Source organism: Haliotis rufescens, unplaced genomic scaffold (assembly GCF_023055435.1).
Source record: "Haliotis rufescens isolate VD_foot unplaced genomic scaffold, xgHalRufe1.0.p SCAF_14, whole genome shotgun sequence".
Lineage (NCBI taxonomy): Eukaryota > Metazoa > Mollusca > Gastropoda > Lepetellida > Haliotidae > Haliotis > Haliotis rufescens.
Window position 1 is genome coordinate 10,444,632 of NW_025963824.1, and position 15,491 is coordinate 10,460,122.

Sequence of the window (15,491 nt, forward strand, 5' to 3'; positions counted from 1 at the left end):
AGCAGCAGACACATTTCAAGGTAATCTGACAAGTGGGTGCAGATCGATAGGGTGCACAGCAAAAAAAGTGTAGGTTTCCGTCTTCCGGAAACCATCAGAAACCTTCCGGATACCTACCCATTTTGGATCCGGCCCGGATACCTTCCGGAAACCTTCAAAAAAGAAAGCTCAAAATTTGGGGGGTGCATTTTGTTCACGTAAGTGTGAAACATATAAAAAAATTATCTTGAAAATACAAAGAAGTTTGAAGGTTACTGAAGGTTTCCATAGGTTTCCGGATGCAAATTTTCTTCATGTCTTGTTTCTAGTTATTAATGTTAGCCTGTGCATATCAGATAGCTGTTGTAATATTCTGTGTTATTTTAGTTGTAAATATCCTCCTAAAACTGATATCTGTGGGCATGCATTGATCACAAGTTCGTTTCACGACATGGGTCAAATGTGTGAAGCTTATTGCTGGTGTCCCCCACCATGATATTGTTGCAATATTGCTAAAAGCGGCAAAACAGCATTCTCACTCAGAAAAAAATGGAAAGTTATTGGCTATGTGCTTTGGCATTTGGCCCTGGTGAGATTAAAATATTAGTTTGGAACGGTATCAGTACTTGTTATATCTGGACAGTGTAGTTTCATGGGAACATGAAACAGAATACAAGTGTCCAAAATTGGTGCATAAGACTAATGGCATCCATAGAAAACACCTAAATAAAGTACAGAAAAAAATATCAATGTCATTTGTCTACTAATGTGGACCTACAACTTTTGTTAAGTGAGCTGTATTTATAGTGAAAAACATTCAGGGCATAAGTATGTTTTATATTTGTTCAGCACCTATGTTATGGCTGATCAGTATTATATTTCTTTATGCTAATGAAGCAAAACTAATAATGTTTTTGGAGAAAAAAATCTTGTTTATTGATTATATGGCATTTCATTGGTACATATCACAAATTGAAATTTAATCAAGCAAGAACAGGAACTAGCATAAAGTAACCAGTGGTGTTTGCAAGGCCTTACAGAACAGACGCTTCAATGCCATTTTCTAAATAAACAAATTAGTCAAATCTCAGAAGAATTTCATGGAAGAAGAATATCTAAAGTCAATTATGTTTCTGCAGTAAACCACAAAAGTATAGTCAGCGTCGGTGTACACAACCTGGACATAGTTACAGTGCTTTGGCATAAAATCATTCAGACTTGATAAGTGTCATAATATAGCCCCCTACAGTCACACTGATGTGGCATTATTCATTCAGAATCATCACTTTCTGAGATGAATCTGTTGGTTGATATCGGGAGGATTGTTCATCACCCGGCAGGTCCCTTGTCTGAATTGTGTGAGCAAGATCTTCTTAAATGTAGCTGGTGTCAGATTGTGAAATCCAGGTACCTGAAACAATTCATAACATCTTTAGAAACTTGTTATTCAAAAATTTTGAAACACACACATATTTACAAATGTTGTTTTCTCGAACAGTGAGGTATTGACAATTTATCTTGCAACTGATGTTTAACCAATCTTTGAACATGTAAATAAGCCATTGCAAGTGTTCAAAAAATACAAAAATGTATCCGGTCTTCTAAAACAATACCACAAGGTTCACCTGAATTTTGCTTGAATGTTTGCATTACATGAAAATGTAAGGAAGGGTAAACAAGACAATGCAAATCTAAATTACATAGGTTCTTATACATAAAAACAGAACTATTCATAATAATCAAAACACAGGTCATGTAAGTCATCTCAAAATACAACATAATGAGTGAGTTGGTATAGTTTCATGCAGCTTGTTAGCAATATTCCAGCTATGGGCTCCACGCATCGTACCCATGTGATGAATTGAACCCGGGTTTTAGAAACTGTTTTACCCACTAGGCTACCCTAGCACACCAAATACAAAAGAAAGTAGATTAGGATTTCAGACAATAGATATTCTCTCCAAATTCATTAATTCATTATTGGAAGCTATATTGAAATTCAAATTTTGACAAATTAGGATGAGACTGAAGAAGTATTTATTTAAGTTGTTATGGATATTAAATATCTACCCTTAATTGGTTGTCCAACAAAGACAGTGATAAGAAATTCAACTGAAAAGTACAACCTGAACCATCAACTAAAAACTATGTACATTACATTAAAGGGACCGGTCATGTATTACCGGTATGTTCGCATTCATTTTTGACACTACCCTCCCTGAAAGAAAATGAAAAGCACTTTATATTTTATTGTCCATTTTGTCATAAGCCTCCCCTAGAGACTCCCACATTTTATCATTTATCCTGTCTTGTTTTTAAAATAACTTAATGAAGGTTAACAATAACATGCAAATCTGCCAAAATATTGATCTGGCAAAGTTTTAATCAATCATAATTACTGTTATAAAGTTTTGGATACATTGTCCATTTCTAAATACAGTGAAACCCAACTTTGACTTGCGTGACATTATTGAATCATCTACCCAATGGTCTTTATGCATTTGATATGCATCTGCACAGAGTGGTCAAAGTCCTTGTCTGACACATAGTGTGCTACAAGGGAGACATCAGTTTGTGTCCAGCCAAGCTGTCCGATAATCTCAAGGGCTGCCTTGGAACCATCAAGGGATGTAGCTAATCCTAAATAAACATAAAACAAGTGATGTCATCTCTTCAACAGAACACATGATCAAAGCCTGCCCCACCTTTGATGTTTATTAGCTTGCTACTCTAAAAACAGCTAATTATCAAAATGAACTCAATGTCAACTCATTGTGGACTAGGGATTAACAGGGCAATTAGTGTCGGGTGGGTATTAGCACTTGCAATTGTCTGTTAATTACTTAATTACTCAGTTGGTATGGCACGATGGGCTAATACAAAAACTTTAAAAAATAGGACTCAAAGGCCAGATAATAAACTACATCCAGGACTTCCTAAACAATCGTAAAATAACCGTGGGTATAGACCAAACTCTATCCGACCAATGTCCCCTAGAAAATGGCACTCCACAGGGCAGTATCCTCAGCCCAACCCTCTTCAATATAATGATAAACGATCTATTCGAGGACCTATCCCCTAAAGTAATCACATCAAAATTCGCGGATGATTGAGCCATCTGGATTCGCACTAAAATCATGAAAATGGTCAAAAATTTACTCAAAAAATATCTTAATAAAATACAACAATGGACTGACAAATGGGGCTTCTCCCTTAACTCAGAAAAAACAACAGGAATAGTATTCAAACATAAAAACATGAAACCCGCCTTCCCAATCCTCCAGCTAAACAATCAAACAATCAAATTTAAAAAACAAACCAAATTCTTAGGACTTATTTTCGATGAACATCTCACCTGGGATGCTCACATCCAAAGCCTAACAACTAAATGCAGTAAAGACCTAAACACCCTAAGATGCCTAACTGGTTCTAATTGGGGAGCCTCCAAAGATACCCTCCTCTCTCTCTACATATCACTTATTAGATCAAAACTAGACTACGGCTGCGCCATATACAACACCCTTAACAACTCTCTATCTAAAAAACTTGACTCAATACAATATCAGGCTCTCAAACTAATTACACGCACCCAACATGGCACCTCCTACACCTCACTTCAGGCCTTAACAGGAGAAATGCCACTAAGTCTACGCAGGGAACAGCTAAGCTTAAATTTATTGGCCGCGTCCCAATCAAACCCTCTCATCCAAAACTTAATAAACAAAAACATCAGCCCCAAAAACCAAGCTCTAGCTCGTAAACACCCCTTACTTACCCCAATATCCCAAAGAATAACAAACTACCTAAATGAACACCAAATTAAAAACTGCAAACAATCAAATATCTTCACCCCTAAACTTAAAATACCCAAAATAGACACAACCCTAACGAGCCATATAAATAAACAAACCGAGCCAAACATAGCTAAAACTACCACACTAGCATACATACACGAAACTTGGCCAAATTGGTGTCACATTTACACGGACGGATCCTCAGATCCGACCTCCAAACACACAGGTTTCGGAGTCCATACCACACAACCAACTAAAACCACACAATCCTTCGACTCACAAACAACCAATCAATATTCAGGGCAGAACTAATGGGCATGACCTCAGCCCTCCATAATCAATAATCCAAAAACCACAAAAAAATCCTAATACTTACCGACTCCGTAAGTGGAGTGCAAGCCCTCCAAAAAAAAATTACCAAAAATCGACCTAAATTATTTAATCAAATACTTAAAAGCTCCAACGACCTAACTAAGGCAGGCAAACAAATAACCTTCTTGTGGATACCCGCCCACGTAGAAATATACGGTAATGAAAACGCCGATAAGGCAGCTAAACTATCCCTCAAAATCCCAGAAATAAGCTTAAACTTACCCAACTCAAAATCAGAAATTAAAAGTGTAAACAAGCAAACAATCACCAAAAAATGACATAACCTATATCTAAACTCAAATAGCCAAATCAAAAAAGTGCTCAGCAAACCACTAACCAAACCAAAAATTCTCCATCCATCAAAAAATCGACAGAGTCATCACTAAACTCCAAACAGGACACACCAACCTAAATAACCACCTAAAAAAAAAAAAAAACACACACTACAGGTAACTGCCCACACTGCAAACAACAAGAAACCCCAGAACACGCACTCATCCACTGCACACACTACCTAACACATCGAACCGCATTACAAACCACCCTCAATCTAAACAAGGCTCTCACTCTAGAAGCAATACTAACCCACAAAATAAACTAGAAAACTTCAAGGCCTCAGGCATATTCTTAATAAAAACGGAACTAATAAAACGCATCTAAAAACACAATAACTCACCAAATCAAAATCACATAAACAAACAAACATCCACCATACACAGCTCCCTTAGTTCTACTCCCCAACCCCATCGGCATCTATTCCTAAACTCAAAATTCCCAAATTCTATATAAGCAACCCCTAAACCCCCCTCTTGGGTTGCACATACCACTTTCGCCCCTTTCGGAAACACATTAAATGGCCTGGCCGGGCCCGTGTGCGAAATACGCATCAGTCGGAAAGCGCACGTTAAATCTCCAAAGTAAGTAAGTAAGTAAGCTTAGTCAGTTGAGCATTTACAACCACGCTGACTGCTATTCAAGTCAGTTTACTATGTAACATGCTTCTGGGGACCAATGAAATGTATCTTGCTTGATGACAGTTTTTTTCTACTTTATCAGAGATCAGAAATAATAATAATGACGGTTTTGATGTGCATTCCTTTGTTGTGTTCACTAGGATGATTAGTAGTGATGGTATTTGAATTATTAGACACTATTTATTCCAAAAGAGGAATAGGGTTGGTGAAGAGGCAAAGCTGATTTGAACAACATATACAATTAATAAACAGAAACTGTACAAAAAACAGATGAACTGTACCTACAGTTGAAACTATCATGATGCAAATTTTCACTGAATCAAAGTCATATCTTTTCACGACTCAGATCAGCCTGTAAAACATGCTAATTTCAAATGACCCATCCCGCACTTTTGATTTGGTTTGTTGTTTTATGCCGCACTCAAGCAATATTCCGTCTATATGTAAATAATCGAGTTTGGACCAGACAGTTCAGTGATTGACATCATGAGCATCGACCCACACAATTGGGATCAATGACATGCATCAACCAAGTCACCGAGCCTGACCGCCACCTGATCGCGTTAGTCAACTCTTTCGACAACCATAGTCGCCTGCTACGGCAAGTATTGGGCTACTTTATATTTGTGTGTCCAAATTACGTCATTCTCAGAAATAATATGTATTATTATACACATTGATATGATATAAAAATGGCAAATATGGTTGACAATATGAGCATTGATCTAAGAAATTGGAGCAGAATTGTGAATATTTACCTAATGAAGGAGTAAGCATATACTCCGAGTGTTGTGATCATCATAATAAAGAAGTTGACATTAATACATTCTCCACCTTAGTCCCTATGTGTATAACTTGTAAATAACTTTCATAGACTTCAGGAGTTTATCTGTGATATATGTGTGCACTTAAATAAATCATTGCATCCTTACCTGGGACAGAAACAATAGTCAAATCTATAGCCAAATACAGGTATTTGAAGATTTTCAGTTGTGGCGACACCTGCAGTGAAACCCATACAGTATTTGATTTGTAGTAGTAAACTGTTCTAGTATTTTCTGTCTGTAGCTGTAAAGAAGTTCCGAAATTGTAGCGAACCCATGCTCAGACATTAGGAGGAACAAGATGACATAGATATTAACCCATTTGTAAAATGTACAGCCTGAAGTCTGTTTGTTGCCACATATCAATAAAATAGTTCCATATTGGCTGATTTATTTGTTGTAATGCAAGGGCAGAAATAGCATCAGTTATTACTGACAAATATCTCTTGTAAAACCTTTCAACATGTTAAAATGACACATCGAAAGGCCATTGTGAAAAGTTGTGATCTGACAGCACCATGTTATGATTCTTAAATACAGTTTCAGCTTGACATTGAGTACTTTAAACTTTAAAGCGTATAATCTGATCACAATAAGTTAGCTGCGTCTGCCAATCATAGTCGGCAAGTAAATTGGAGTAGGGGGCTAATTTCTAAGGTAAATTTGTTTCAGTGTTTAACAACTATTTGTGTGAGACGATGTGTGTTTAATTCCATATATTGTATTTCAAAGCATGTAATCACAATAAATTGAGTCTCGTATAGGTTAAGTTGGACTAGAGGTTAATTTCTAATGTTAACCTACCAGGCCCTACACTCAATGACAGCAACACCCAGACCGCCACCCCACCAGTCCCCCCTCTCCATGACAGCCACACCCAGACCAACCCGGTCAAGGTGTCAAAGGAGAAGCCAGAGAACGCGCGGCTCCTGCTCGCCCGGACATCGGCGGGAATCTTGGCCCGCTTCAAGGACCTCCCCTCCACACCCCCCCCCCCCCCCCACCGGCTCGTCAACAAACAGGATCCACCCCAGCAGTCGCCCACTACCAGCCATGGTTATGGTACAACGCTTTCAGCACGAGATCCACGACTTCCTGGTCAACAGTGATGTCATCTTCTCCGGAAACTTCATCGCCGCAATGGCCGCCCGCCTCGTCGACGGACTCTTCCCAGGCCTCAACCGGGAAGAAAGCCACATCGCCCACAGGCTCCTCAGCGGCAATACGTTGTAAAGCCTCCAGTCGCCACACACGCTCGCCCGCCACGCCGTGCCTTCCCACGTCTTGACATAAGCTAAAGTGTAATTTATTACACGCGGAAAGCGCACGTAAAATCTCCAAATTAAGAAGAAAGAAGTTGGTCACGTTTTCAAACTGACTAAACTGTCGACCTGTCGCTTGATTTGTAAGCACTGAAATACCACATATATATCAGCTAATCAGTTGTTAATCTGTGTAAGGGAATACACTTGGCATTTGAGTCGGAGCAAAGAAGCAATAATCGCCTTGATACATTCAATTTCTTAAAGTCGGGAAGGAAAAACAATAATTACGTCTATTTTTTGTGACATTCTCAATTGTTCTAATGTACATCTACTTTCTACAAGGAATACATTATTCAAACAATATTTTTTGAAGCTTTAATCAATATATTGATGAACAATTAAACATTGAAACAGAGTGATCTCCCCTTATCGAGTACTCGAGTCCTTGATAACGGAGTCCTTGATAACGGACTCCAGTCCCAGTAAAACCGACTCGGCCCGAGTACTCGAGTACTCGTTGAAGCCCCATCATTATGTTCACTGTTGCAAAACTTCTGTCATTTAATTTTTTCTTGATTCTTGACACCTGCAAAAGTAAGTTTAGTCTATTAACCATCTCACAGATTGGTGAGTACCACAGATTGATTTGTCGGTACGGTATGAAACGGGTCACATTAGAGTATCTAGTTTAAGGAATATAAGTAACCAAACATATTTCTACATCATATACATTAGCAAGGATTAACATAAGTTAGGTAGATTGCTTATCCTACAAAAATAAAATCACACATTTACTAACATATATAAAACTGAATAAGTGGCTTAGAGATGATAAATAACTTTAATACGTGATCAATATTATTCACATATTCCTTACCTGAATCAGAGACCATGTCACAGTCTGTATGTAATATGGTCTCTGTCTGAATATGTCACGTCTTCAGCTCCCTGCATGACATCAGCTGCAATCGCCAATTTTGACGAGGTTGTGAAACACTTTTGCTGTAGGAATATTACGTCCGCTGCCTTATCTAGGCATGGTAGGCAAACACATATTCCATACACCACGTAGATATACTTCCTAATACACACTGTCGAAATCCCCGCGGCTCCCAATATGGCCTGTATGAACTGTAATTGGCAAACCTCGTCTCTTTCCGTAACTGCTTCAGAAATGACCGCTCGTGTTATTCCGGGACAAGCAAGTCTACCCGTAATTCCCTGTATGGCCGAGGGCGCCATTTTGGAACACAAATGTAAACAAACACTCGAACCTCGTGTAATCGATGTACACCGTGATACTTGATTGTGATATGCCTACCTCGTGTATCGATACATTGTTCTCAATCACCTCTAACACAGAAATCCCGGTCTAAATCCATCTGAGCCAATCACAACGAGGACGTCAAGTATTTCGAAAACTCGATTGACAGCCGAAGGAAGAGCAGCTTGCGGATGCCAAGTACGTAACAGGGCTTCGAGACATGATGTTCAATGATTTCTATACAGAGATCTTATGGAATGGATTGATTTAGATATTTACCTGATCTCCATGTTACTACTGTAAACGTCAAGGGCCGTTTAGTTTTGTTGTTTTCGGAAACCTTTTGTTATTATTATGATCAAGTGTTTGTTGTGACATGGGATTTGGGCTTGCATACGAGTTACAGGTGCAGGGCTTTTAAGGGTCGTGTCCTTCTCAACATAACGCTGGGTTTTGATGATAAGGGTTAATTACCAAGGGTATACATCTGGCAAAGTGCATGTCATACAAAACGTGGCATTCAATTCCAATCATGTGTTGCCACCTGAACCACCTGAAAGTGAGATATGGATTACAATGAATAATGCCAGCTTATCAATCTTTAACAAATTCACACTGAAACTTTGAACGGATTAAGACAAGTTAGTTATTTTCTGTTTCATCATGTTCCGGGTTTGTGGGGAGGTTCACAGACATACTCAGGGAGGATACAAAGTATTGAGTGAGTATTTTTGTTTGTGATAAATACAAACTACATGTATTCCTCATGGTATATTTCAATGCAATGTGAAACATCACACTCACAATAGTCCAGCTCTGTGATGGCAACCTGTAAATAATTGAACATGGACCAGGCAATCTAGTGATTGTTGTTATCGGCAAAGATGCATGCTCTCAGAGTATGATGACAACCTAGTCTGACCACCCCATTCTTTAGTTGATTAGTGTTTGGATGTTGTTTTGTCGTTGTGTTTGTGTGTATGTATGAGTGTATTTAACTTAAATCATGAATCTTATACTTGTTTCTCTGTGCTTTTACAATGTAACCCAAATTTCCTTGGAAATAATAAAGTTCATATCATTTCTGAACAAAGTGTCATATCAAGGTTAGATCTGTCAAAACAGTGCCATGGAAAAGCCAAACAAATAGTCTAGAAATAAAAGTAAATACTGCATTGCATTAATCTGCATTTCAAAACATTTAGCAATAATTCATTGAATGATATTGACTTGGTGATGATCTCTTTGCATTGTCGAACAAGTTATTCCCTATGTAATGTATATGTTATCTCTGAATGTTTGACATGAATTATTATAATTAGAGCAATTCTAAGTCACAACTGGGGTCTTTTCATTTGAATCAAATGTACAACATGTACAGTTTGGACATTTATGTGATGTGAATGCAACTTATGTTTGTAGAATGTACGGATAAATAAAAGAGACAGTCATCTGTGCAGCATCAATGCGAAGAAAGACCATAGAAGAGAAGCAATGAGGAACAAGAGAAGAGCATTAGTGAGTGATAAATATTTTGAAATTATTCTGTTTGGTTCATATGGTTATTTTGCAAATGTTTCTTCAGTTTGTTCCTTATCGCTGTGGGCACGGATGTCCTATTATCTAAGGCACTACAATTTGCTGTGCAGAGTTGCATCTCTTGGGCTTAGCAGAAACCTATAGTCATGGGTTCAAATCCTGGTTCTCTCCGATTATGTTGCTAGGTTTGTCAGCGTTATACACATGCTCGTGGGATTCATCAAATACCTGCATCACTTAGGGCTTTCTTCCCACATCAAGCTAACAGGCGGTGATATATCTGGAATACTGTTCAAAGCAGTGTTAAACCCAACTCACTTATTTAACACTGTATCCAGCAATAGATTGGCTATATGACAAGGATTGTAAATACATATTTTCCCATGTTGATGAGTTGAAACCATCACTAAATGACATCTCTTAAAAAGATTCCCAGCAGTCTATGCTTGCCATACAAGCCTAATTAATAGATCAGGTAGTGATCGAGTAGGCTCATTGATCGCATGTAATCATACCACAATGATGTGGGATATTGTCCATAACAGTTATCATCGGTTTGTCTGGACCGAGTTCACAACATTAATCACTGGTTTGTCTGGTTGAGATTTGAGATGGGGTTATCTTAAATGTTTGGCATATAACAAGACTCACATATGATAACTTAAGTGATTTTGCTGCCTTCTATCTGTAAATACATGTGGCAACAATTCTTTTTGATTGCTAAAATCTTTGTACATAATGCTTCAGAAACTTAAGTCCTGCTTGAGATCCCTGGATGAGTACTCCAGGTGGACAATCTGGAAGGACCAGACAAGGGAGTACTTAACAGAGAGTGCACCCCTTTAGATATCAGAGGTGATTTGCAGACAGCGATGACGAGGGTCCTGTTTTTTTACGGAGGCCGACCGAACAAAGGCTGGTCTGGGTAATGTGAGAAGACCAACCAATGCGAAGTTGGAGTGGGATCCCTCCAGGATATTCAAGAAATTCTTGTCTTGAGCCATTTGGTGAACACTTGAAAGGAATGATAAATGGGACTTATTGTCTTTCAATGTGGACCCAAACACCAAATGGAAAGTTCACAATTCCACTAACACAATGCAGCAGAGATAGTCCAACTGGCATACCCTCATCCTGGTTCCTGTTCATCCATGGCAATATAGAAAGAAAAGGAGGATTGAGGGAAAGTAAGTTCTCTGAACTGGTGAACATTATCCGTAGGTACTGTCAAGTGAACAGTTATCACACTCTGTTATGAGTATTGAAGAATAGGATGAAATTGCATACTGCATCAGGAACCATCATGTGAACGCTGTTCTGTGTGCGATATACTATAGGTATATGAATACAAGAAATTTATAATTTGATTGTTGCTTATGTTTCATTTGCCAGCTGTGTAAATGGGGATGTTTCATGATTTTGCCTCAGTTTAATAGCCACACTTATCTTATGAAACGATGCATTGCTTGGTCATCTCTGGAATAAATAACACTTGTTTCCTTAGCTCTGAGAACGTCTGATGACACATTGATCTGTTATGTCAAAGGTCAAAGTCACAACCAGACAAAAAGTTTGTTTGTGGTCTAACTCTTCCTTTGGGCAGGGGTCGAAGTTGGTAAAAGGTCGTGCGTGACCTATATATACTACATTTTCCCCTAAATTTCCTTTTCTGCAGAAATCTTAGTAACTTTTATACATATACTGGTTATATTATTTTCATATTTTTGTCATTGATATGTTGAATTCTACCAAAGGACTGCATATTTGGTTTATGTGCTGGTTAGCTCTTTAAAATGTTTTTGAAATATTTATCACTGATATTGAAGGTCAAATTCACACTCAAAATGATAACTCATCAAAGGGTTTTTCATAAAGTATTTCTGCAATTATAACTAAAATGCCTATTTCTGGAGATATCTGTGAAGTATTAAGCACGTAGTTGTTATATTATTTGAATACACATATATGAGCAGTGGTTACAACTCCGGTGTCAAATAAAATTCTCAATCTCTTTAAATAAAAGAATTCCCAGTAACTGAGGAAGAGCTCACTGTAGTACCATCAAACTAGGGTGAGATAAATTTCAATGAAGTTAGCATTTTTGATATAACAAGTACATGTACCGTTACAGATAGTCTTATTATCATCTCACTAGGACCAAAGGCCCAAGTCAGCACATTGTCAATGACTTTTTCTTTTTATCAGTACAAACTGGAAGTCTCGACATGAAATTTAAGGATATCATTATACAAGAACGGATGTTTTCATTAAATACCATTAACATCTGAAAAGAACAATATATGAAATTGAACAATTGTCTTCTCCAAAAATGTTTCAGGAGGATATTTACCATTAAAGTAACACAGAATATTACAACAGCTATCTGTTATGCACAGGCTAACATTATTTACCAGAAACAAGACATGAAGAAAATTTGCATCCGGATACCTTCCGGAAACCTACCAGATGCCTTCAGCACCCTTCAAATTTCTTGGTATTTTCAAGATGTTTCACGCTTAAGTGAACAAAATGCACCCCCCCCCCCCCCCAATTTTGACTTTTTTTTTGGAAGGTTTCCGGAAGGTATCCGGGCCGGATCCAAAATGGGTAGGTATCCGGAAGACGGAAACCTACACTTTTTTTGCTTTGGTGAAATGTATCTTTAAAAAATACCTGTTTATCAGTTATCTGTCCTTGGCCATTGGACCTACGGCCTTGGGATTTTGGCGGAATCTAGTATTCAACAGTCTTCATACACATACAAATGTACAAAATTTGAACAAAATCGAGCCAGTGGTTATTTTGCTTTCTCCCATAACAGGGCTTGATCTTCAATCGCCAGCAGTGGTTTATTCGCAGTGGTTTATTTTTTTCACCCAATCCGATTGGCTGGCTGAAAGTGGAGAGTTGTGTCATCGAGTTTTGATTGGCTGGCAAAAAATAATTGACGGCACTATTTTCGCATCGGGGACACCCGAGGTGGTCAAGTACAGGTAATCGCCAGCTGGCAAAACATTACCGTAGTGACAATGTTTCCATTGCCGAAAGTTGGTGAATGAGAGAAAATTTGTGGGGGAAGAAGGGGTGTGATATGTGGAGATACATCAGAAAATTTCGGCTTCCCAATGTTCCAGATCCAGTTGCAGAATGAGAAGACGATTATAACCAAAGCGAGATACCGCATCGATATTACGGGACCATGTGAGCAACTCCGGTACATTTTTTTTACTGTGCGTTTTCAAGGCTAATAACAAAGCTAATGGAACAGTTAATTAATTCATGTAAAAATACCGATGAAATAGTGAAACAAACCATATTGTTTGGTATTTTTTTCTGTAATAACTATCAACCACATAAGAAATGTGACTTCTTGTGAAATAATTGAGACTTAAATTTCATATGTTAAAGAAATAAACATTCATATCATGTGGATCTAAAGCGAAATACTCAATTTTAATGCAGGAAACGATCAATCTTTGCCGAACGGAACGTACATCTCACGACAAAGATGTTTTGCAACCAGAGCAGTTGTTTCCCCTTTCAACAGGTGGAGTTTATCCAGATCAATATAATTAATGTATTTTGGCCTATAATTATTTGGTATTTTTTAAACATAAAGACTTCAATTATTTAAACATACTATCTCAGGAAATTAAGAAACTCATTAAGAAAAAACAACATTAGCCCGTTTAAACTTGAATGTATTAAGTCCTACTTAAGTCTAAATAAACTCCAGAAAATAATATATGTATTTATAATTTTTCCTAACTATTTTGATTTATTATAGGGAGCTGACAAAATGATGAAGATAAAGATGGTGGGCACCAATCATCCTTATGAGGCATATTTTCAAAAAAACAATAGAAACTCAATATCACTGTTAATTATTTCCAGAATTAACAGACAATACAGTGTATTTAGATATGTAGAATAAGGTTTGTCTCAAGTATAGTCTTTAAACCAAAGATTTATTATTTACCATGATTACTGAGAATACCACTTCTTTAATAATGCAATTGTTACATTATCACAGCAGATAAAGAGCCCGAACATGCATAGCTAGCTTAATTTAATGATAATTATTTAGCATTTCTTGGGATGATAAACTGGACAGATGACAAAATAAGAAATGTATTTTTATATATTATTCTCCCATTACAAGGGAAACAGTGGTTTATTTTTTTCACATAATCTAATTGGCTGCCTGGGAGTAGAAAGCTGTGTTGCTTTTTTAATCAGAGACCTTAAATTATTCTAATGTGTAAATCATAGTAAGTAAAGAAAAACTCAAATTTATGGGTGATGAAGACATGACCAACAAGAGGTCCTCGTATAACATTTTACCATAAACCTCATTTCTTTACATTAGCAATGTCTAATTTTAATTTTAATACTTTTTACCCAAAAATTACATATGAACAGGTCACTAAAATACCTATTTATTATTATGTCTTGTTTTCGTGAAAATAAAAAGAAGAAAATGTTAATTTTAAAATACCTATTATCAGTAAGTCTTAACTTCTAATCTGATAAAATAACAAAAGAATAAAGTTTGGAGGTAACTGTAAAATAACAATGTAAAATTACAAGGGTATTAAAATGCAAATATTTGTAGAACTACTGAAATGATAATGTATTGTTTACATATAACCTATGTATTTATGTTTCACACACAATAAATTATTGTGCTTGTCAAATTCACATTGTTTCTTGTCATTCACAAATATGGGGAAATTAGATGACTCATTTAGTAACATTTTTGGTGGCATGATGTTAAATATTACGTTCAGAAGAAAAATTGCCCACTGAATAAGTGTTTTTTTTATAAGATAAAAACACATGTGCTCACCATGTTCAGGAACAAAACAAAAACAAAAAAAGATGACATGAAATAATCATCATTTTACATATGAAATGATTCACTCTAAAATTAGTTTTTAGAGGAAAATTCATCCAAAAATATTACAATCCATTAATGGATTTGAGAAGATGTAATCAGCTGATCAGTTGCCTGAGTTGGTATATATATAATCTTGCCTGATCAATCCTGCTAACAGTTCCTTTGGGCCCTTGTTTTTCGTTAACAATATTTCACAATACATGTATATAAGACAATATTTAATTTTCTCTTAATTGGGTTGATAACATTTGTTTCTAGCGAACAAATAAACGAATAACGTATTTACAATGCGTGTTGCGCATTGAGAATGATAGTCACGGTGAGACGAATGCAAATAAAGTTATGGGCCGAGTTATCCAAAACCATTAACAAATATCAAATCACATTACTAATTCTCAAAACGTTACTCCCATCAGCTTTCAATAGTTAGCAAAAAACATAACATGAATGCTAACAAGTGGCTTGCCTGTCACGGAAACCTCGTCTGAGTTGTCTTCGCTAGATCCTTTTTACCTGTTAATGGTGCAGTTGTCTTACTGAGCATATTCGAACACGAGGCTGGGGGGAATCCCGAGTGGTT